Source organism: Quercus robur, chromosome 10 (assembly GCF_932294415.1).
Source record: "Quercus robur chromosome 10, dhQueRobu3.1, whole genome shotgun sequence".
NCBI lineage: Eukaryota > Viridiplantae > Streptophyta > Magnoliopsida > Fagales > Fagaceae > Quercus > Quercus robur.
Window position 1 is genome coordinate 20565256 of NC_065543.1, and position 13648 is coordinate 20578903.

Consider the following 13648-nt stretch of genomic DNA (forward strand, 5'->3'; position numbering starts at 1 on the left):
TTCACTGGATGAAGTTAATCTCGTTTGAGCCACATTTACTAGAAAGCAGGGTAATATAAGATGTCCGCCGAACTCCTATTGTCCACCAACACCTTTCTGGTTGTATAATTAGCAATAAGCAAAGTAATGACAATCGCATCATCATGTGGGTGATAGTGACAACGTCTAGGATGATTTCGTCCGTTTCATTCGTCCTTGGGGATCGTCCTGAAAGTTGGATGTTTTGCACTACCTTCAGTTATGTCTTCCTTGACTTGGAAGATTGTCCTGTCGAGGTCCTTCCTATTATGACTCTTATTTCTCCAAGTGGGGGTCGTGACGGCTTTTCTAGCTTTCCCTTCAACTTCTCATCTTTGTAGTCTCGTCCAAGGAAATTTCTCAATTTTCCTTGCCTGATGAGATTTTCTATCTACTGCTTCAAATCAAAACACTCGTCCATGTCATGACCATGGTCTCTGTGGAAGCGGCAATACTTGTTCCTATTGCGTTTGTTGGGATCTCCCTTCATTTTTTCTGGCCACTTCAAGGAAGAATCATCCTTGATTTGCATAAACACTTGTTCAAGCGGCATGTTCAAGGGCATATATTGCTGACTCCGTGCCGAAGAGCTTGCCTTCTTGTTGTCTCAATCTTTCTTCTCTCCCGTCCATGCCTTCTTTGGACAAGAATCTTACTTAGGATGGCGCGGGAGATCTGCTTCCGTTCGCTCAGCTCTCTTCCTCTTCTTAGCTATAATTGCGTCTTCTACATTCATGAAGTTTTGGGCCAAATGGATGAGTACAGCCATGGTTTGAGACTTTTGCTCATAAAGCTTATGGATGAATAAATCAAAGTTAACTCCATTATGGAAAGGCCGCCAATAACAACTTGTCATCCATCTCGTCCACTGTCAGGGCTTCCCTGTTGAAACGAGTAATGAAGGACCTCAAGCTTTCATTTCCTCCTTACTCTATGGTTAGCAGGTTGAACGAGGAACGTTTATGCCTTTGTCCTCTAATAAAATTGTTGACAAACAACTTACTCAATTCTTCGAAAGAACTCACAGTATTCGGAGGTATCTTGCTGAACCATACTCGTGCGGGCCCTTTAAGGGATAATAAGGAAGGCCCTGCACATAATCTCATCTAGAACCCCTTGAAGGTGCATCGTAGTCTTGAAAGTAGATATATGATCAAAAGGGTCGCTCGTTCTATCATACAAGTCCAAGGAAGGCATCTTGAACTTAGGAGGCAAAGGGTGATTGTTGATGGAAGCCATGAAAAGGGAGTTTGTTCGATGAACTAAATCATCTACGGGATTCACCCTTCTCATGTTCTCCCTCATCTCGTCCATGACCTTCCTCATCTGGTCCATCTCCCTCTCCAAGTGTGGCACCTTTCATGAAGCGGTACCCTTTGACTAGTTTTCGGGCTCAGCATTTCCTCCTCTATTTTCTTGACTCTGGGCTTGTCCTTCCACGTATCTTTCATGGCGTTGCCTCCTTAGACTAATCTTCCTAGTCAACTCTTGATTCTGACGGGTTAATTCTGCCATGGCGGCTACCATGGACTTTACATGTTGGATGGAAGGCGGTTACGTAATAGGCATTGACTGTCGATCACAGTGGGGATTACTAAAGGCATCCCTACTCTCCTGGTGGCCTAGACTAGTGACCCTTGATCTTGTTTGAACCATGCAGCCTTTTGTCGGAGAAAGATAAACTGCAAAACACAAAAATAATCTTCCCCACAAACAGCGCCAACTGATGATGCACAGAAAATCAATAGACTGAATGTTCTAGGCTTCAATGATTTAATAACTACTTGGAAGGCCTAAAAAGGAAAAAAAAATGATCAAAGGAGACCCGGGCTAACTGGCCAAGAACCCTCCGATGCTTAAGTTAGTTTCTCTCTTAAATTCTGGAGTTCCAACTTTTTGGGAGTTGTCTAAAACTTACCTTTCATTTGATGTGAATGCGAGTTTATATAGTGTGTTCTTGAAGCAGTTACTTGTCTTGTAACTTCCCCTATATTTGAGGAGGTCAGAGGGTTCAAGGTTAACTTCCTCAACCACTATAGGAGTGAGAATATTTTATCTTTTTTCTATAACTGTTGTTGGAAGTTACGTAGGAAGTTATAACGATGAACCAGGATCTTACTCGTGCCTTGAAATAATAACATGTGATTCAATTTACTGGTTCTTGTTGACAAATTTCTATGGAATTTTCCAAGTGTCGGGGGTCGTCCAGGAGCTTGCCTCATGGACGACCCTTATGCCCATAGACGATCGTCCTACAAAGGATGCTTATTCTTATCTCCTTGACCTGGACAACTCTTATGGATGAGTTTGGAGTTGTTCAATTCTCAGCTCACCATCAACTTTAGTTTGACATTTCCTCTTTCTTGTAGCTTTCTCTAATGCACCCTTTCTTCTACGAGATTTCCCTACACATGCTTGTCTCCCTTTATGCTTAATTCCTTTAATTTTATTTCCTTCACAGTTAGTAGGCTGCATATTGTCATTAGCTTGTTGAGCCTTTGATTTGAAACGGGTGCCCCCAGTAGTAGATTCTTCAATTGATAAAATTTTCAAATTTGCCTCTACTTTGTTCAAAGTACTTTCATGAGCATCCAAAGAAATACGAAAAGACTCATCAGTCAATGCAACTCTTGCTACCAAATTAGAATATAATTTAAGCAACACTTTATAACTTCCCACATCTACATTTTCATCATGTGGTCCTACACGCATATAATTATTTATTGCAAAACCATCATTTGCATCTTTTGTCCACATTTTTAAAATATACTGATTTGGCACCCTTTTACAATTTTGAAGAGATAACACTTTTAAGGCATGAGCACATAAAATTCCAACGAATTAAAATTTATTACAACTACACATCACTGTAGAAGCCAATGAATCAAATTGAACAATGTGTTGGTGAGATTTACGGGGAGAAATAACTTTATATTTTACCACAAATCCAACATCACCATCCTTATGCAAATCACAATCCCAGGTGAGCCATAATCCACGATTAAACAATTTAAATACTGTAGGAGTATAAACACTCGTTGCATGCTTCAATATTTCTATTGGATATTCTAATGATGGTCTACTTTGAGTTGCTTTAAAATTTGCTCTCAACTCTTCAAAACATCTATCATCAACCAACCTTTGAAAGTGACGAAAAAAATGTAACAATTCATAATTATATAAGTTATATACCTTTTAGTTTGACTGTTCATACTCTCACTTCTTTAAGTAGTAGACATATCAGCACAAAAATGTTTTCCTCCCATAAACCAAAGCCCAATTCTCCCTTAACTCAAATTGTCTTTGCAACCAATTGTTATTCTTTAGATCATATTTATCAAGCATATTATCCCATGCATCTAAAAAAATCATCTTCATAGTCATGGTCATATACACAACTACTAAAATTTGTTGCAAAAGTTTTATACTATCCAAACACTTCATTAAATTGCTTAGTTGCATGTGTTTCTGGCCATTGTGAAGTTAATGCCTTTACCATTGCAACATCTTAGTCTGTGAGGATAGTCTATGGTTTCTTACCAAACATTGCCTTCTGAAAAGAATCAAACAACCACATGAAAGTCCTAAATGTTTAATCATATAACAATGCAACACCAAACATGATAGTTTGTTTATGATGATTTACACCAACAAACAATGCAAACGGCCTACCTTCTTTATTTTTTTTTTTTGTAAGTTGTATCAAAGCACACTACATCCCCAAAATATTCATAATCCAACTTCATTCTACCATTTGCCTAAAAAATATTTGTAATTAGATCATCAAGAACAACTTGAATTGCATAAGAAAAATTAAGGTCTTCAGATTGCATTCTTTGAAGATATTCAAGTAGGCCTCTTGTATCCTCGCTTTTCATCTCATCTATTTGACTTTTATGCAAATAATTATTATAATCCTCAGGAATGAAGCCAAGATTGTCAAGTCCACCCACCCTTTTGGCCATTAGTCCTCCACTTCATAGTCATGGTCATATACATAACTACTAAAATCTGCTTTAAAAGTACTATACCTTCCAAACACTTCATTGAGTTGCTTAGCTACATTCTAGTACATATGCCGAACACATAAATGATGATGTGTTTCTGGCCATTGTAAAGCTAATGCCTTTGCCGTTGCAACATCTTGGTATGTGAGGATAGTCTGTGGTTTCTTAACAAAAATTGCCTTCTGAGAAGAATCAAACAACCATATGAAAGTCTCAGATGTTTCATCATATAACAATGCAACACCAAAGATGATAGTTTTTTTATGATGATTTACACCAACAAACAATGCAAACGACCTACCTTCTTTATTTTTATTTTTATTTTTTTGTAAGTTGTATCAAAGCACACTATAGCTCCAAAATATTCATAATCCAACTTCATTCTATCATCTACCCAGAAAAATATTTGTATTTAGATCATCAAAGTCAACTTGAATTGCATAAGAAAAATTAAGGTCTTTAGATTGCATTATTTGAAGATATTCAAGTAGGCCTCCTATATCCCCACTTTTCATCTCATCTGTTCGTCTTGTACGCAAATAATCTATATATATATATATATATATATATATATATAAGTTACTCTTTGGCAAAGAGGATATCCATTCCATGGATAAAACGAGATCACCTAAACAGTGAGTCTAGTGACCAAGAGAAACACCAGTTGTTTAGGACATCTTCTGAAACCTCTAGAGTATCTTCTAGTTCCTCTAGTGACACAGACGAGATCCTAGCCTGCCAGGATAGTTGTTGTAGAAACAAAACTGTCCATGTCCTTACCAAGCAAGAAGAGCTGCTCCTCGATCTCATAGAACAGATCAAGGATCCAGAAGAGAAAGCTCAGAGACTTAGTGAGTTCCACAAAACCCTAGTCAAGGAAGCCAATACATCCAAACCTAGGATCCAGGAACCATTGGTCGACTTAGAAAAAATCTACAATAGGTTTACCAAATCCAAGAAAGAAGTGACCATCCAAGATCTTCAGAAAGAGATTAAGGATCACAAAGCAGAAATGAGAAACCTTAAACAGGAATTAACTATCCTTAGGGTTGATCATGGTCTCATGGATTTGAGAGTCAAAAACCTAGAGTTTACTTCACAGCAAGGCAATGAGGACAGAATCATACCAAATGGGGGTAAGCTACTTAATTACAGAGGGGGAGCGTGCCGATCTGGGCAGACTCGGTGCGGAAGAGGGGGAAGGTTACAAATGTAGTTCTGGTACATTGGTAAACTAAGGGGGTAGAGAAGAGAGCCATTCTGATTACAATTGTAGTTTAGAGTACAAAGTAAAAGCTCTAGAGAGTGAGGTGTATGAAGCTTTGGAATGAAGCCTGCTGAAGACTGAGTCGAAGGCTGCCTTATAAAGGGAGAGGGAGCCTTGGATGCTGTCAGGAGGCCGCTGAAATCACGGAGGTAATTTGCTTTTACTGAAGGTAGATTCTTTTCCACCGAAAGCAAACAGTAACTCAATGATTCTGTCTGGGGTACTGTAGAGTGAACAGTAACTGGTCACTGTTTATGCACAGTAGATTGTCCCCTTGCTTTTCTGGAATAGTGACTCTGCATAGTGTTCTGGACTGTGCAGTGAACAGTGGTTTGTCTGCATGCGGGTACTGTTCTGAATAGTAACCGGTTCTTATGCAGGGGATGACATCTGGAGGCCGTTCTGGAGCGTCCTGAAGCTTCAATCTGTATCGTGACCAGAAGGATAACCATCATAAGGATCCCATGGGGGGTCATAGTCATAGTTATGATCATGGTATCTGGCGAACTTATCACATATGCCACAGAACAGGATAGGTTCATAGTCTGCTTGTCGCATTACTATCTGTCCGGGCTCAATGTAGTCTATCCTTTCAGTATGGAGAGATTCAGAATACGGCCTGGTGGTGAATACTGTAATTCTTCCAGTATTTCCAACAAAGTGGTAATTCTGCCATAGCTCATGGGTGACATCTATGATCTCATTGTTGAAGTAACCACTCCAGCAATTTGCAAGAGCTTTAGGGTCTTCATTATGGAGATAAGAGTCTCCTTCATACCAAGGACCATTGTGGGTGTACCCGTTGATGAGTACAAGGTGGTGAGCAGGTTGGATTTCCATCCAATTGTTTTTGTCCCAGTGGGGGAGAGTACTCCAGCATCTGATAGAGACAAATGGACTTTTGATTTTTGAAACAACCTGTCGGATGATCTGTGGGAATTGGTTGATCTGATCATGGCTAGTTAACCTGATGAGACGAACGAATCCATATTCAAACATGCTTGAAAGCCAGCTTGGATCTTCTTCAACGGACCAGTCTTCATAGTTGATTATTAGGCCGGGGAAGGGATGTTTCTTCTCATAGATCCTCTGACTGCTTCCAAAGTATTTTTCCCAAGTGGATAGGATGAAGGCAGCATCTTCTGATTCATCGTATACTGGGAAGTGAGTGATGACCAATATTTGTAAATGTTTGAACCATAGGTCACATGATCCAGACATAGCCTTGCTTCGGAATATACGTTGTTGTATATCGGAAGGCAAGTTGGCAACAGCACTTCTTAGCTGGGTTTGAGTCTTAAGACTTAACCGAGCATAATCGGTGCCCATAATAGTCGTTTTATCCATGGAATGGATATCCTCTTTGCCAAAGAGTTGACTAATGGTATTTCTTCCAATCTCAATTTCTGCCTCAAGGTTTACTAGGTGCAATTCTAATGCTTTGAGGGTTCTTTGAAAAAGATGATTGTTGCTTTGGGTATAGGCTCTTTGAAGGTTATCGAGGACAATTTTGATGGAGGGTGGAAGTCCTGTATACACTCCATTTGCAAATTGAAAGTTCCTGGATAAAACTTCATGCAAAGTAATAGTCCTATTACCGTTTGAAAATGTTACTTGGAGTGGAACATATTCTGGAAGGGATGTTACTTCCCTGGGTTCTGGTCCAGAGGAAGCGCCTTCATGCATAGGGGCTTTCCCTTTGTTCCTGCTCGAAGAAGCCATTTTTCCCTTACTAGTGGGATTATTAGAAAATACTTGCTTTACTTCCTGCCATGAATTAACAAAATGGTTATTTCTGAAAACATATTTGTTAAAATCATGCAATGTTATGGAGCAAATACTTTTATGTGCAAAGTGCAGAGATGATAATTCAGAAGGTTTATTGGAGCTTAAAGAATTATCAAATATGGTGGATGGTATAGTTTGATCAAGGTTCTGAGCTTGATGTGGACCATAAAAAGAAGTTTTGGCATTGATGAGGTTAAGATTTTTAGAAACAGAAACTTTTTGGAGACTCTCAATATCTCTAGGTTCTGGGTTTCTAAGAAACTTAAACTTGACTGGTTGGCTAAAAGGGTGGGTAGTGATTCCTTCACTATCCGTAATGAAAGGATACAACAGACATATGAATGGGTTTCCTAAGATGACCCTATCTGTTATATTTTTGACAAGAACAAAGGTGGTTTTAAAACACGCATTGTCTTGGCAAATCTGTGCTTCTGGGATTTTGAATTCAATCTGCATCTTTCCTCCACTTGCAGAAGTTAACCGTTCTTGGGTTTTCTGGAAGTATTTAGAGGGGATAAGTCCTTCTTGAATGCAGTTGAGATCAGCTCCTGAGTCCATTAGGGCTACAACCTCAATTTCAAAATCTTTGTCTATGACAATCCTGACTTTGGAATGCCATTTCTGGAAGTTAATACTACTAATGGTTTGCAGAAACGAACCAGTGGACGGTTCTGATCCCATGTTAGCAGTAGGATTAACAGTGTCATCTACTTCATCATCAGAAGGGTTCTGTAATGAGATTCTGTCCTCATTGCCTTGCTGTGAAGTAAACTCTAGGTTTTTTACTCTCAAATCCATGAGACCATGATCAACCCTAAGGATAGTTAATTCCTGTTTAAGGTTTCTCATTTCTGCTTTGTGATCCTTAATCTCTTTCTGAAGATCTTGGATGGTCACTTCTTTCTTGGATTTGGTAAACCTATTGTAGATTTTTTCTAAGTCGACCAATGGTTCCTGGATCCTAGGTTTGGATGTATTGGCTTCCTTGACTAGGGTTTTGTGGAACTCACTAAGTCTCTGAGCTTTCTCTTCTGGATCCTTGATCTGTTCTATGAGATCGAGGAGCAGCTCTTCTTGCTTGGTAAGGACATGGACAGTTTTGTTTCTACAACAACTATCCTGGCAGGCTAGGATCTCGTCTGTGTCACTAGAGGAACTAGAAGATACTCTAGAGGTTTCAGAAGATGTCCTAAACAACTGGTGTTTCTCTTGGTCACTAGACTCACTGTTTAGGTGATCGAGTTCTAAGAGTTTGAAGATCTCATCTTTGTTGGCTTGGTCACTAATGAGTGTGTTGATAAGGGTTTTGGCCTTAGCTTGACAATCTCTTTTCCAATGACCTTGTTTTCCACACTTATGGCATGTTCCTGATGCTTTAGGTGTGAATTTGCCAGTGGACTGGGATCTAAACTGGGATCTGCCTTTCTTATAGTAATCATTGGTACTAAACCTATGTTTGCTATAATGTTTAGAGGCAGGTTTCTTACTATGGGTTTTCTTAGAGGGTTCATCGCCTCTATGTTTGGTCTTTCTTTTGGGAATAATAGAAGGTAAGCCATATTGAATGCAGAAATTCCCTATTTCATGCTTGGCTTTGCTCTTGCTGGCTTGACTCTGGATTTTGAGATCTCTGAACATCTTCATCCCTTCATTTCGGATTGTGCTAGAAATGTCTCCATAAGTTAGGTTATCATAATCTATGACACCTAGAGAACCTGCAAGGGTTTCTTTGACCTTCTGCCCAAAAAGTGTAGGCATGCCATTGATAAACTTCTCCTTCCAAAATGGAGAGTTACAATCGCTTCTGTGCATAACACGAGTGGTGAATACATCCTCATACCACCGGTATTCTCCAAGGTTTTTACATCGAAGATTACTGAGCTGGTCATAAATCCTGGATGTGATATTGCTGGGTTTACCTAGGAAGTGTTTCATGATCGTATAGATCAAGGTATTGACTCCGTCGGGAATCCCTCTTCCAATGCGTTCATCAAAGATGGGGTTCTCATCCGCATCTTTTTGAACAGCATGCTTAATATCTTCCTTGGAAGCATTTGTCAAGCAGTTGTTCCACCAAAGTAGCAGTTTTCCAGTAAATCCTAAAACAATGAGCTCTACAACCTCGGTATTTGAAATACCATCATTTAGATAGTTATTTGCTACCATGGTTATGTGCTGGATCTTGTTTTGGATTTCTTGTTCAGAGAGGCCATCTATGTTCCATTCATAGAGCTTGGCACTGGATACTGTGAACTGGGTGGTTCTTTCCTCATACTGGAGGTCAGGGGGTGTTGGTCTGGGATACCAATTTTTAGTGAGGCTGGTTGGCGTTACTTTGGGATGGTAAAGCCTATTTACCTGTAATCCTCGTAATTGGTCTTCTACTTGTTCTATCTCCTTTTCAATATCTGAGGAGTCTCTGCTAGAACTGCTAGAAGCTGTGTGGGTGTGTAGGGTTACTAACCGAGATTCAAGTCTAGGATCCCTACTGGTTGAGGTGGAATCTGGTGAAGGTTCCTTCTTCACAAGATCTTCAAGCTTTTGGGCCACTACTTGTAAGGCTGTTTGGTCCTTAGGTTTGAGGCTAGCTTGTCTGGTTGTGGGGAGCTTGACGAAGGGTTTTTCTAGAATCTGGATTGGTTTACTAAGGTTTCTTGACTGGGGAAGAACCTTGTTATCCATACAATCTTCTATCCTATCAAGCTGTTTCCCTATGACTCCTAAACACTGGTTCGTGTAGTTGTTTTGCTCTATTACTTTCCTGACTACCGTTTCTTCTGGAGCTACGGCGCATTTGAAAGGAGAGGCAACAACTTCTGTCTTGCCAGTTTTAAAGAGTATGGTTTCCTGAGGAGGATGGCTGGATCTAACAAATTCTGGTTTGCTAGAACTTGGTGCATCCTTCTTAGGTGGTATTTTCCAGCTGGTTTTGGTAATAGCACAGTTCTTTTTATGCCATTGGAAATGTTTCTCAAAGTATTCAAAGAAAGGATAATCTGCCTTCACCGTTCTCATGAATAACTTCCATTTCTCCAAAACTTCAACTTTCTGTTCCTTGGTATGGTTGGCTCGATAGGCTTCTCTTTTAACTCTGTTCTGCTCAGAATTAAATTCCTTTTCGAGGTAGTCCATATCTGGAACGAATTCCTCATCTTTGTTCAACACTAGGAGCTGATGGTCGTATTCAGTTTCCTGCTGAATAGGATTCTTAAAATCAGATCCTGATGGTGAGGGAGGTTTAAGACTATCTTGGCTGTTGTCATCTTCCTCATGATCAACAACTGAGTCTTGTTTGGCTGTGTAACAAGGGGTACTAACCTGAGAGTGGTCTTTGACACCTTGGAACAGTGGACCTAAGTCTCTTCTAGAGGTAGGAGCTCGTGTTCTAGACGAACTACTATATTGGGATGCAGGTCTATCTCTAAGAAGGATAGTTGGCTGCCTAAAGGGTTGGCGTAGATCTATGGATCTAGACCTGTGATGTAGATCTATGGGAGAACTGGGTTCCTCATAGTCTAAGGATGATCTAAATCTAGACTGATCAAAGCTTAGTCTAACCGTTCCATCGGCTAGCTGCTGGATGATATCTAGATCTGGACTCCTAACAGGGTTCTGAACCTGTAAAGGATAATTCTCATTTTGCAAAGTCCATTGTGCTGGGAATGTTATTTCAGACCATTGCAGGGTTTTGGGTACCTGAACAGTGGATCTAACATCCGAGGTTTGGATAAGAGTAGTTTCTCCTGGTTTCCTCTTATCGAATGCTTGTATGGACATGTTGGTTCGCATGCACTTATAATACACCCTGTATATAAGAGCAAGCTGCTTGGTTCCATGTAACACAAGGTTTCCATGGGTCTTTATGTTGAGAGTGAGGACCTTCAGGATGTGAGGGTCGTCAAGTGCAACTGTGAGGTTTGGGTAACAGTCAAAGTGAACTGGACCATTACTCAAACTGGATACTTGATCTGTTCTATGAGATCGAGGAGCAGCTCTTCTTGCTCTTTTCCAATGACCTTGTTTTCCACACTTATGGCATGTTCCTGATGCTTTAGGTGTGAATTTGCCAGTGGACTGGGATCTAAACTGGGATCTGCCTTTCTTATAGTAATCATTGGTACTAAACCTATGTTTGCTATAATGTTTAGAGGCAGGTTTCTTCCTATGGGTTTTCTTAGAGGGTTCATCGCCTCTATGTTTGGTCTTTCTTTTGGGAATAATAGAAGGTAAGCCATATTGAATGCAGAAATTCCCTATTTCATGCTTGGCTTTGCTCTTGCTGGCTTGACTCTGGATTTTGAGATCTCTGCACATCTTCATCCCTTCATTTCGGATTGTGCTAGAAATGTCTCCATAAGTTAGGTTATCATAATCTATGACACCTAGAGAACCTGCAAGGGTTTCTTTGACCTTCTGCCCAAAAAGTGTAGGCATGCCATTGATAAACTTCTCCTTCCAAAATGGAGAGTTACAATCGCTTCTGTGCATAACACGAGTGGTGAATACATCCTCATACCACCGGTATTCTCCAAGGTTTTTACATCGAAGATTACTGAGCTGGTCATAAATCCTGGATGTGATATTGCTGGGTTTACCTAGGAAGTGTTTCATGATCGTATAGATCAAGGTATTGACTCCGTCGAGAATCCCTCTTCCAATGCGTTCATCAAAGATGGGGTTCTCATCCGCATCTTTTTGAACAGCATGCTTAATATCTTCCTTGGAAGCATTTGTCAAGCAGTTGTTCCACCAAAGTAGCAGTTTTCCAGTAAATCCTAAAACAATGAGCTCTACAACCTCGGTATTTGAAATACCATCATTTAGATAGTTATTTGCTACCATAGTTATGTGCTGGATCTTGTTTTGGATTTCTTGTTCAGAGAGGCCATCTATGTTCCATTCATAGAGCTTGGCACTGGATACTGTGAACTGGGTGGTTCTTTCCTCATACTGGAGGTCAGGGGGTGTTGGTCTGGGATACCAATTTTTAGTGAGGCTGGTTGGCGTTACTTTGGGATGGTAAAGCCTATTTACCTGTAATCCTCGTAATTGGTCTTCTACTTGTTCTATCTCCTTTTCAATATCTGAGGAGTCTCTGCTAGAACTGCTAGAAGCTGTGTGGGTGTGTAGGGTTACTAACCGAGATTCAAGTCTAGGATCCCTACTGGTTGAGGTGGAATCTGGTGAAGGTTCCTTCTTCACAAGATCTTCAAGCTTTTGGGCCACTACTTGTAAGGCTGTTTGGTCCTTAGGTTTGAGGCTAGCCTATATATATATATATAACCGAAACCTTCGGAGCTCCTACAATTTTCCACGTCATCACTATTTTCTTTTTCTTTTTCTTTTTCTTTTAGATTCTTTTTATTTTTGGTTTTATATCTTATCAAGTATTACAATAGTTTAGTTTAAATAAAACTCTATTAGATATATGTTTCAAAAGCTTGAAAATTCTATTTCAACTAAAATTCTATAACAAAAATTTTCACAAATATAAACTTCTGCCAAGGTCAAAACCCTTCATACTCACTCAAATTTTCACAAAAAAAACACACATATCAAATTGAAGCCATAGTAGGAAGCAAGTTGATTCTTCAACGAGAACAAATCCTGTAGTACAAAGGCCACCTAATCGCTTTTAGTTTTGAACTGGATTGTCTTATTAACAACAAAGTCTATGAATTGTAGTGATGGACAGCCGTCCACAAATAACATCCACGCAAGGGCTTGATGTTCATCTTAATTATCTCATATAATTCTAGGAATTATTTTATTTAATATTTTCTGGAATTAATATATTTAGATGGTTGGCATAGCAGACAACGTAAAAACAATTTTTTGTCATTTATGTTGCCTTCTGCATAACCCTAAATCAATGTTGAAAGGTTGTGTTTTACAACCATCTGATCTTGGTAACCAAACCCTGCACCTTTGATTGTTTATGATTATTTTTGTTCATTGCTTGTAGTTTAAACCCATTAAAACTTATTGCTTGATGGTATTTCATGGTTTTTTTTTTCCCTTTACCTTTTCTTTCAGGGTTGCTAGGAACACAACCTAACCTGTGATTTTTTTTCATTGTTTAAAGTTTAGACCCATTAAAATTTAAAACTTATTACTTTATAGGTTCATGTACTTTTTTCTTCTTCTTATTTTTCTCTTTTGAATAGTCATATATTTTTGGCATTTTGGAAGTTTTCACATCTGAATTTTTGTGTTAGTTTTTGCAATATTTGAACATGTTTAGCAGGTTTCAACAACTATACCATGTATTATTCTTTTGAAGGTAATCAATTTTTCTTTTATATTTCTCTATTCTAAAATCATATATATATATATATATATATATATATATAGTTTTGTTTCAATAATTTATAGGATGTAAATCTTATGATTCCTTAATATTTTTTGGCCTTTTGGAAGTTTTAACATCTGACTTTTTGAGTTATATTTTTGTAATATTTAAAACTATCTGGAAAATTTCAATGATTATAACCATGAATTATTATTTTGAGTGTAACAAATTTTTCTCTTATATTTCTCTGTTGTGTAGTCACACACACATATATAT